Genomic DNA, 12,883 nt, shown 5'->3' on the forward strand with positions numbered 1-12,883 from the left:
ATTGGTTCCCGAGAAGCTTGGCTTTATGTACCTACTGTTTTTTTTGACATGATCGGTGAATGTTAATTTTTGTCTAACCTAATGTCGAGGTATTTGACATTATTTGCCCATTTAATGGTAGTGTTAAACAGGGTTAGTATCCTATTGGGTTCTTCTTTTTTTTTGGTATATGGCGGCCTATATTTTCTCTGGGTTGACCTCTATTTTCCACTTTAGAGCGTAGGCGCCAAATTTCGGGCCAATGCTTTTTAAATGCATTAATTTTTTTCGAATCCTGAAAAAACTAATAAGTATTTTTGAAAAATTTAAACGCAGAATGAAAGACTACACTATTACCGAGGGCCGAAAGTCCCTAAAAACTTCTATATTGTTTATTTTAATAAGTTACAAGGGTGAAAAAAAAAGAGAAAATTTAGTGTGATATTTAATTAAAAATATCTCATTCAAAAAAACGTTTCGTTTTATTCTAAGGGACTTTCGGCCCTCGGTAATAATGTAATCTTTCATTCTGCGTTTAAATTTTTTAAAAATATTTGTTAGTTTTCTCAGAATTCGAAAAAAGATGACTGTTTTTCAGTGTGTCGTTGCCAGGTTGGGATCTCTGCTGCTAGCTGCCGTTACAGTGTCTTCAGCGTATAGGCCTAGCATTATTTTAGGTTCTGTTGAGGTCTCAGCCGTGAAAATTGTATAAAGGTACGGCGATAACACCGCTCCCTGCGATACTTTCGCCTACATGGTTTCGACCTCTGAACCTTCTTTTGTTAGCTGGGTATAACGAGAGTAGACATGTCATTTATATGCCCAAATTCGTTTATTTTATACAGCAAACCTTAACGCCAGACTCTCTTAAAGGATTTGCTGATATCGAGAAAGGCGATTGCTATATACTTCCCCTCGTTGAACCCTTGATTATCTGGCATTCTTCCTAAATAGCAAAGCCATTTTGATCTTTATAACTTCACAAATCTAACGATATCTATGCTCTGCAATAATTTATCCAGCTCATAGTTCATTTTTATTCCTCACGAACCATCGCTACAATGGGTTGGTCTAAATAGCTTTCTTAATATTTTGCTCTGAAAAATTCTCAATTAATTTTCATCTGAGTTTAAAAGGGTTGTATTTATTCATTAATTGCCTTGTAGATATTTTTGCCTAGCTGTATTTTTGCTATTTATTACTTGTTAGCAATCTTGGTCAAACTATTTCTCGTTTCTTTTGCCTAAGGGTTCGCCTAATGTTTTCCTTGCCATATTGGCAGTTGTTGTTTTTATGATATTCCATTTGTCTTCACTGTTATTACTTTTGTGGTAAGTTTTCACTAAATTGTATAAAAAAATTGTTGTGTAGGATAAAAATAAAAAAGTCAAAATCTCGTTTATTTGAATGTTTTGCATAAATTTTCATATTATGTGAAAATAGTTGCAGATCTTTGTATTACCTACAACTTTGCTATTCAACGTTTTTCCTTTGGACTTGCAGTTCTGTCAAAAATCGTTTTAAATCGTTTTTTAGCTTTAAAATTATTGTTAATTTTGGTTATATTTCCCCCTATTTACAACAGGTTCCATCCGCTCATTAGTTTTTTGGTTTCAAAAATTATCAGCCCTGAGCTACACATTGACCCAATTACAGCTAATGATCAAACTGCATAATATTGGCGTAGAAGACTTAAAAATGTGATCCGCAATCGAAAAGGAAGAAATACCCAATTCTTTCTCGTAACTGAGCTAGTAGAAACATAAAAAAAATGGCTACTCGAGATAATATAATTTAGTGTAGTTTATAATGATAGACTAATTAAAAGGTAGATGTAGTCCTCAAGGATCATAAATAACTTGTCTATGTAACATACCAATGAATACATAGAATTATTCCCCAAAACCTAATATGAAATGCACAAAGTAGGCAAAATTTATCACTAACTTCCACTGAGAGGACATCTAACTTAGAAAAGAACTTTGACATTGGGGATTGTAGCTTAAATTTACATATTTTTTTAATCTATTGATTTTATTATTAATTTTTGGTAATGTTTAGCTTTAAAGGCATAGATCAATTACTTGATATACATATTGTTAACTAAAATATTTTGCATGTTAAAATCAGAACGGTAATATCAAATTTCACATAACAAGTATTTTCTGCGAACCTATTTAGTCAGTGGCGCACCCAGAATTTGTCTGAGGGGGGTTTTGAAATTTTTTTATGCTACCTTCATTTTGAGGCCCTAAAATTTGGGTTTTAGTTTAATTTAAAGTACTAAAGATAGCAGTGCCAAGATTCAGGTGTCCATTATCATGCCTACCAACTAAAACTACCCTCTCTTACTTGTGCGCAGTTGACTATCGCACGTACCGTACTCCGAAAGTGGGGTGGCCGCTGTAAGGCTGCCGACATTTTTGGAACACTCCCTTCTCTTATCTAGATCTTATCTATTGTTGTTTATCTATCGTATTTTCTTGTGGCATTTTAAGGTAATTACTATTTTATTGGGAATACACCACAATTGAAGGTTAAAATAAGTTTATTGACGTTTGACATTAATTCAACTTGTAAATACAATACATTTTGGAGACGGCTATCACCGTATTCCCGTTCTCCTCCGACAATCCTCCTGATCCAAGGTATGCTCCTCTAAACCTCTCGATTCCGTTGCTCTTTTAATTCCTTCATTCCATGAGTGTCGAGGTCTATCTCTTTTTCTTCTTCCAGGAGGCTTCCATTTGTGAAGTTTTTGAGGCTAACGTTCGTCAGCCATTCTCAATGTGTCCAAACTATTTTGAACTTCTTCTTTCTATTCTGTCAATCACCATTTCTGTAGCATTCATGTTATTTCTTATAGATTCTTTGGTCTTTCTTTCGTGCCTTGATGTTTTAGCGCTTCTTCTCAAATAATCCATTTCAAGTGCCAACAATCTTCTCTGCGGGTCTGCATCAATTGTCCATACTTCAGAGCCATATCAAAGAACTGATTCAGCCATGTTTTGCCCTATTTTTTTTTTGTTCCTTTTGGAAATGTTGCGATCCCACTATAGGGAGTTCAGATATCCTACAATTTTACGTCAGTGATTAATTCGGTGTTTAATTTCAGTTTCTCCCAAGCGGTTTTAGCAATGAGTGCACCTTAATATTTAAATTTTTTCACTTGTTTGATTTGCACGTCCTCGTCTATCAACACTTCAAACCTTGCATCTGAATGGATAACTAAATATTCTGTTTTCTTCATGCTGACATGTAACCTCCATTTAATATATTCTCTGTATAGACGCTTTATCATAAATTCTAGATCATAATAATCTTGAGCTAGGACGACTTGGTCATCCGCAAAGTTCAGGAAGAACAGTACGTCATTTCCAATGGTGATTCCCATTTCCTGGCAGTGGTTTTTCCAATTTTAAAGGGCTGCCTCAATATATAAATTAAACAGTAAGGGTCACATACTGCATCCTTGTTTTAGTTCTTTAGTTACTTTTATTGGCTCTGATAGTCTATTTCCAATTTTTAGGTAAGTAGTGTTATCCCTGTATACTTCTATGATTATTCCTAAAAGGTATAGACTAATGTCGATGTTATCTGTTGTATAAAGCTTGCCACAATTTAAGTCTTGGAACTGTATCATACACCTTTTCTAGGTCGATGAAGGCTAGATGTACTTCGGTACCAACCGCCATTTTTTTTCTATTAATTGTCGGAGTATAAACAAGTTATCAGTGCAAGATCAAAGATCAAAAATTCAGACGTCAATAATAAACTTATTTTAACCTTCAATTGCGGCGTATCCCTATTAAATTAGTAATTAGATCTTATCTCTGTCGTTGGTCCGGTTGTTCTTTCTCTTCTTCTTTTTTTTTTTGATGACAGCTCGGATGTAATTGTAAACACTATTCCATCCCTCCGTACTTCCCATCATTTTCACGATCATCTCTCTTATTACAGTCACATGGTTCATACCTATTTCTTTATATATTATGGTTCTATCCACTGTACATTAATTGCACTCCAGCATTGTGTAAGTAACAATGTCGGAGTATTCGCTGTATAGGCATTTATCTATATCTGTCTTTCTGAATCTATGAAGATACAGCATCTTGGTACACTGGGCAACATCTTCCTTGTTGTTTCACTCTTCTTGCCATCTTTCCATTGATCTTTCTCTTTCTTCTTTTTTTTTATAGCTGTTGTCAAATGCTCTCTTCTCTCATAAAGATGTCTCCTTTCTAATACTTACACATGCAGAGGAACACAATCCGTCACAGTCCACAAGGCCGCCGCAGATACAATCCTGTAGGCGCATGCTACTCGCAATGGACTCGTTCTGTCTACTTTTGTCATAAGCCTAATATTCGGTATCTATATCTAAATATAATGAAAAATAATATTAATTATTGTGTATTCATACAATGAAAATTGTGTTCTACATATTTAAAGTGGTAATTTAATTATTCAATTAGCGTTTTGGATTTTTTGTATTGTGTGTGAAAGACAAGTTACATTTTCCTACTATTCTTTATATATTTTTTACTTTATATGCCCTGGGGGGGGGGGGGGGTAGGGCTTTAACTCCACTGGGTGCGCCACAGTTTCTAGTATCAATAAATCTGTTTTTTTTTTTACCCAAAGTAAAGAATTATTTTATGTACATTAGATATTCTGCTAATTTTTCATATTATTTAATTTAAATTTTTATGAGATTCTCTCAAGAACATTGTAATATAAGATATGCAAAACATTTTTAAATATTGATGCTTGTTTGAGCTGTCTTAAGTAAAATGCTTTTCAAAAGACCGTCTGTGGGGCAAATTATGCCACTAGGTCCCCAAGTCGTGGAGAACAACTTTGATCTTTTCGGCCTATTCATTAATTGTTAATAAGGAATCGTTTGTATTAGAGTCAGTTTTATTTAAATTTATAATTACGTTAGAAGGAGAAAATGTGGCTAGAATGTAATTAAGACTGAATCATTGATGAACGAATAAATTGTTTATGACAGTGTTAAAAGGAAATCAGAAATTCTTAAAATTTAATGACATAATGTTCAGGTGATTTAATTGTCGTGCTTTAAGGGAGATATAAGTAGCCCTAATAAAAATCCAATTTTAGATACATAAGTACGACTTACAGAAAGAAAATCCGCTCAGTTAACAAGCTGGAACTTTTATAGTGACGATTAAATTCTGCTCTTAGTAAAACTAATTTTTTAGCAGTTTATATTTAAGAAATGCAAAATAATTTTACACAATATTTTTGAACAACAAAGTTTAATCAAACACAAAATAAACTGTGAGTACATTACCAATTTAATACAAATTAAATAATATTAAATATTAAATTAATATAACCAATAATTCATTACAACACATTAAATAATCCTGTTTTTTGGGACAACCGCGATAGGCTGATATTATTAGGTATTAGCTAATACAGGACCGGCTCAACAAAATACTATGAAATGAAGAAAACAAAAAAAATGATTTTGAAAAGATTAGCATACCTACTACATCATGAATATCGACATATACCAAAGCAGTAAGCAAGTTTAATTTTTCTTTAAAAGAACAATTCATTATCCGATCAGCTATTCAAGGTATAAAAATACATGAATGTATACTAGCCACAGGATCTCTACTCACACCAAAAAAATTTACTTTTGCATCTCGAATAGACAATAATCAAGTTTGTATTTACTCAAACAAAACTAGCATATTAGATACCCTATTAAAGAACCATAAAACCGTAGTCAGCCAAGGAACTAAGAAATGTGAACACTTATTACACCAGCAGGAATACTAGTTATATCAAATGTCTGCCCCAGGATCCCAAACACTGTTAAAGAAGATAAACTTAAACAGCAATAACTAATTGCAGTATCCAAATTAATGTTTCTAAAAGTTGGCATGCTCAAAATGTAAAAAAATGGAAATGGCGTCGGTGTGCCAATGCAGCAAAAATAGAGAACTAGCAAAAGATGTAGCAAGAGTAAGAAGTGGGCTCACAACACAAAATGTGTGAGACTTAACTCAGGTTGGCTAGCAGGGTATAATATGATAGACCCTCTCTGTGTAGAATTTTTTGTAATCTTTTATTTAAATATGCCAGACGTAACTTCAGACCCTTTGGTATTAAGTTACTTTATCAACATAATTCGTAAAAATTTAAATAAATATTGACAATTTGTCATTTTTTCATATAGAATTTCCAATCTCCTAAAATTTTGAATAAAGAGCCCATACCGATTTCTTAATATTGTTCTGAAGCTATTTCCTTGTGGCATCTTAAAGCAAACAATATACTATTTTTGTTGTAAATAAGCCTCAATTTTACTTTGAAATTAATTTTTTTTTTGACGTTTCGATTTTCACTTCAGAAATCGTTCTCAAAATACAATATCTCAAAATCTCAAAATAAATTAAACAAATTTTAAATCATAAATGTGTTGCTTATGTGAGTCCATTTTAAATAGGTAAAAAAAAAATAAAATTAGACTTACTCACAATAAATTAAATTTTACATATATTATAAATATTAAACGACCGGTTTCGCTTTTTACACTTTGCAAAGCATCTTCAGGTCAAATGGTACAAAGTAAATTAAACGCTGAAATTATAAAAAGCCCATATTAGGGTGCTGTCTTATAAAGATAAAGATTAAAAAAGGTTATAGTAATTATGCCAATATTACATGTGTTTATTAATATACATAAAATTGAGTTAGCAGACAAAGTGAAAACCCACAAATTGGTAAGAGATAATCTATTGAATTGAATCGTTAGTTGTCAGACAGTTACAACATTAACCGAAGATCACCCATAGTCAGCATGTACGTCAGCACGTCAATTGTATATACCTAAATCAGCTAAAAACTCAACAATAAAAAAATTAGATATTGTACAAAATACCGTACTAAGACTAGCTTATACCGAACTAAGGAGCCTACAGAACTAGTCCAGTTAAAAGCGTTTATGTCGAAGCAAATGAATCTCCACTTTATATTAGCAGATTACCTCTCAGTTTACAATACGCAACCAAGCTATCAACTAATCCAAAAAACCCGGCCTACTCCTATGCTTTCTCCACACATTAATATTCTAATTACAATCAAAATTTACGAAAGTGGTATAACACGACTACCACTGAACTGTTCCGCGCTGCAATAAATAAAGTAAAGATAGCCGTGATGATCGCCAACATCCGGAACGGATAGGCATTTTAAGAAGAAGACAATCAAAATCCTAATCTTCGATCATTATTTAGCAAAAGAATTAGCAACTTCACATTTCCGGGTATTATGCATACCAATATTGATTATGCTCCCACTTGGACTATACAAATTTTATATTGTGACACATATCTGTCAACTTATACTAAGGACAATACCCCTTCATCTCTTGTTCTCCAATACTTCTACAATATTAAAAATAAATATTCATCCTGTCAACTAGTTTATACCGATACATCTAAAACACGTGAATTGGAAATAGTAGGATCCGCCATTGTCACAAAGGATTCTGTGCTCAAGTTTCCACTACATAAGGACTACTCAATATATTCTGCTAAACTTTTTGCAATATCCAAGGCAGTACAACAAACTCTTAATTGACCTGAAGACATGACAGTAATATTCACAGATTGCTTAGGTGCAATCCAGGGAATTCAGAAAATATATCCGAATCATCCGATTTTAGAACAGATTAAAAAAGACCTTGTGACTCTACAAAATATTCATAAACAACTACATATTGTGTGGATACTATCACATGTGGGGATACCAAGAAATGAGATAGCTGATCAAATAGCCAAAAAAGCTTGTAAAATGGAGAGATCCGATGAAAGAACTAACCAAATTCCTCCCTCAGATATGAAAAAAATGCATCAATGAGTACACAAAAAACTTATGGTTACGACGATGGCAACTCTTATCAAATATTAAATTGCGGCAAGCAAACCCAGATCCATCAGCGAAAACACCAAATTTGTTGTACTACATCGTATCTGAATAGTACATACCAGACTGACGCACGAACACCTACTAAGGAAGGAACCTCCTAGAATATGCTACTCCTGTGACACAAATATACCTAACTGTAGGCCACATTGTTATATACTGTCCATTATATCAAATGGAAAGACAAGTAACTGGACTACCAAGTGATATAAAGTACGCTTTAGCCAGTGCGGATTGTGACAAAATTATTAGGTTTTTAAAGAAAACGAAATTGTATAATCAAATATAAGTGATACTTCAAGAAAAATTCTAAATTATAATCAACTTTGTAAAAACTTTATAGTTTGTATTTTATATTAATTATTACAATATATTACAGACTATATTGTACCACCGCTAAAATAACCTTCTATGGTTGATGCGGGTTATTCTCAATAAAAAAAATCAGTCACTTATTATACATTTTAAAGTAGATGACTTTAAAATGATATTGCCAATATTTTTGACTTGCATTCCTGGTTTATTGTAAGGTAGTTCACTCAATTCCATAAAATCAACTTTAACTTAAAATATGGGCCAAAAAACCATAGCATGTGATTTTTTTTAAGACAATCACGTGCAATGATGAGAGTAAAATTCTACTGTCAATGATCCCATAGTAAATCATAAGAAACAAAAATAGAAAAAAAAACCTTTGTCGTTTATAAATAAGGAATTTTCAAAATAAAATAAATAAAGAATAGACTGCATTGAACATAACAACTTTTAATACAACAAATACATTGAGATCTAATTTATCTAAAACTATGCCTAGCCATGAACAGCAAAGAAGAAAGAATTGTATTAATATGAACCTTCAATTCTTATGAATAAATTCAAATAACTTTCACATCACACTAGTTGAATGTTAAAAGTACGATAAGTACACATATACAAATATTAAAATAAAATAGAACTTAATATTATTGTCTAATTTACACAATTATTCAATTAGTTCTGGGGAACATTCCACAAAGTAATGGAGATTTCGATTTGGGCAGTCTGAAACACAGTCTGGCTATGTGATTCGCAATCGTACTGTGGACTCTCTGCGCGGCCCCATTTGAACAGCGAGTCAGCACATTGACCATGTCCTGTACGTATGCGATCAAGCCTCGCCCAGGTGCCAGTGGCAGATTTGATTGGATGAAGATTTGAGTTGGGGTTTAAATGATAGTTCGCTTCCTTGTGGTGCAACCTATGTAACGCTAGATGATCTATCAATGCCAAACTAGCCGCTAAGCTCTCCTATCAATCAGTACGATACATAAACGTACACAAATGAATCTCCTTATAGGAGTATGGAACACTACAAATGTGTTTGTTAATGCCATTTGACAAGGCGTATTAGAATTAGACCAACCCTTTGCATATGCCAAATAAACATAAAGGAAATTAGTAAATCAAAATCTTAATTTCTTATTTCTTAACTGAACTGAATGGATATATAAATAAAATATTTTGCTGTCGTAAGTTCAAAACAAGATTTAATTAAAAGAAAGAAGTTGCATACAATCTAAGAAAACAAACAAGACTTCTAGTCGTCTTATAACTCATTAGTTTGATAAAATTTAACATTTGTGAGTGCTCCTAAAAAGAAAGTAACGACGCTACCACTCAACAAAAGCTTCTTGAACTTAACTTTATAATAAGGCAATAAATGAGTCGTCGATTCTAAAGGTGAAGTTATAACTCTCGTAAGAAGTCGGCTATTAGCAAGTCGGCCGCTCATCTCGAGAGATTTGTGCCGTTTCCAACTAAAGCCGAGTAGAAGTTGCTATTGATCATTAACCGCTCCAAATTTACTGCTTTTCAGCTTGTTAAAACTGGGACATTAGGTCAACTTGGAGATTTATTCCGGGTTATTCTTACTAAATTTTTCAGTTTAACTTCCTGTCTCGAGCCGAGGAGAATGATGGCCCTGTGTCCAATAAAGAATGGGATATCTAAGAAATTCATTAGAAGAGAAAAGTTTTATAAATTTTTTTAAACGCATCGTTTTATTGAATAGGTAAATATTTTAAATTCTCTGTCGTTAACGAAATGAAATTTTTAAAATAAATGGTAAACTAGCTATATCCCTCTTCAACTAATTATAAAGACAAGATTTAGAAGTTATCATGAAATAATAACATAACCTATTTTAGAATAACTTACATAATCATTAAAAATAATACAACAGTGTAATAACTTTGAAAATGAAAATCAAATATAATCATAAAAAATAAAAAGAAATAGCTTTAATTAACATTTCATAAATGTACAATCACGAAGAGACAGTTCGTCATATTTACGTCATTTTTCGACTTCCTTTGATATCAGTTTCTTATGTCTCCGAATCAACAATATTGCCTGCCACTAGGCCATCTTTGACCTCAAAGCCATCAGGATAATATTTATTAACCTGTTTTATTTACTATTTTTTTCAATATTGCCTTAGAAGTTGCTAACACCATACTAGTCTAGGCGGGATCTGTTTTGGATTGGACTTTTTCCATAGGAAGCTATTTTTTTGCTAGAATCCCTTCAGGGTGTGCCCAATATCGATAATCACGATATGCACCAGTCGCAAACCCTGTGCTAAATGTTTTATTTAACAAAATCTGAAAACAATTAAAAATTTCTCATTTTTTTGCTCCTATTTTCGTTTATAATTCGGAAAATATTGATCCTAGAGAAAAAATTATAGGAAGTCAGAAGTTTCGTTATTCAATTTTACACAATATTTCGTTAGCTAGAAATTGAAAATTTAATGTTTATTGTGGAAAAAATAGCAATAATTGGAAAAAAAAGTACAAAAAAAATGAGGTTAATCCTTTAAATGTTTTCGACTTTCTAAACTTGACTTACAAGCTCTATATTCCGCCTAGAAAAACCCTTTAATGTGTTTAAAACGTGTGCTAAATATTGTTGAGATCGGTCAGATAGGTTTTGCATAATAATTTTGCAACCCAGCCTACTGGAAAAAAATCGCAAATTTTCAAATTTATAGTAGTTCCTAAATAAGGCGGTCAGATAGTTGTAAATTTTTTTTCACATAAAGGAAGGCTCAAACTTTTAAACGCTTTTTGTAAAATTTAAATCGGTTCACTAGGAGAGCCTAGAAAATTTTTTTAAGTTTTAAACATTTTTGATATATATTAGGCTTATAAACAAATTGAATAACTTTATGAGCTTTAAACATATCAATTTCAAAATTTATACACTTAAAGAACATTAAAAGACGCTTCTTAAAAAAAAAGATACATTCGGCTTACTGGTTGCCGAGATATTAAAGGTCAAAGTTGGCATATATTTGATGTGTAACCATAAGTGATAGAGGGCTCTTTAAACAAATACTTTCGTCTTGTCAAGTACTTTTTATATGAAAAGTTTTACGTAATGCGCTTCATGGCAACATCCATAAAAAAGAAAAATAAAAAACCGTTTTCGCGTAAAATGTCGCTCAGAATGCATGAGAGGTGGTGGTGGGGGACATTCACTCGAAATCACTCGAATTCAACTCGTGAATCGGCGAGTTCAAAATCATAGCGCGCGCTAAAAATTGCATTATCTCGGCTTCTTGTTAACCAATTTTGCTCTTTTTTTTTGAATCGATGTCTCGGACGACAAGAATTTCAAATATCGTATTTTCAAATACCATTTTTAATTGCAAATTGGGAAATTTGCAATACACAATTGTATGTTAAACAAGTAATTGCATTTTTTCTTCATGCTTTTTTTTGAGCTTGCAATTTATACATTGAAGTAAATTGTTACTTTTAGTAAACAAATATGTATTTATAAATTTTTCATAAATAATTTAAATTGTTAAAACAAAGGCGAACGAAAAAAAAATTTTTTTTCCTAAATAAACTATTTTGACTCAATCTTCAATAATTTTTTTTAAAGTCTTTTTCTTTTTTTGGAAGAACAAGAATCTTCAGGTCTTATTTCTTCCTCAAAAGATTCACTTTCCATTTCAATATCTTCATCCTCGATCTGTTAATTTAATGTTTCTTCTCGTTCATCTGTAGCTTTATCTTGTGCCTCTGGAAAATCTAAGGAATCCATCGACTCCATATCCATATCTCGTTCAACTTCTTCCAATATTTTACTGTGTTCAATATTTTTACATGTCTGACCATTGCAGTGAAGACAATAGTCAGAACATTTGAGACCATGTTTGATACAACTGCATGTTTTTGTACAGTTTTTTTACATTTGCAACTAATATTTCTGAATAATGATTTTATTTGTCTTTTTTATGGATGTTGCCATGAAGCGCATTACGTAAAACTTTTCATATAAAAAAAACTTGACAAGACGAGGGTATTTTTTTTAAAGAAGCCTCTTTTAATGTTCTTTAAGTGTATAAATTTTGAAATTGATATGTTTAAAGCTCGTAAAGTTATTCAATTTGTTTATAAATCTAAAAAGTGTTTAAAATTTTTAAAAAATTTCTAGGCTCTCCTAGTGAACCGATTTGAATTTTACAGAAAGCGTTTGAAAGTTTGAGCCTTCCTTTATATATAAAAAAATTTGCAACTATCTGAGAGCCTTATTTAGGGCCTACTATAAATTTGAAAATTTGCGATTTTTTTCCAGTAGGCTGGGTTGCAAAATTATTATACAAAACCTATCCGACCGATCTTAACAAAATTTAGCACACGTTTTAAAAATATTAAAAAGTTTTTCTAGGCGAAATATGGAGCTTGTAAGTCAAGTTTAGAAAGTCGAAAACATTTAAAGGATTAACTTCATTTTTTGTACTTTTTTTTCCAATTATTGCTATCTTTTCAACAATAAACATTAAATTTTCAATTTCTAGCTAACGAAATATTGTGTAAAATTGAATAACGAAACTTTTAACTTTTTATGATTTTTTCCCTAGGATCAATATTTTCCGAATTATAAACGA

This window comes from Diabrotica undecimpunctata, chromosome 1 (genome assembly GCF_040954645.1).
Source record: "Diabrotica undecimpunctata isolate CICGRU chromosome 1, icDiaUnde3, whole genome shotgun sequence".
Lineage (NCBI taxonomy): Eukaryota > Metazoa > Arthropoda > Insecta > Coleoptera > Chrysomelidae > Diabrotica > Diabrotica undecimpunctata.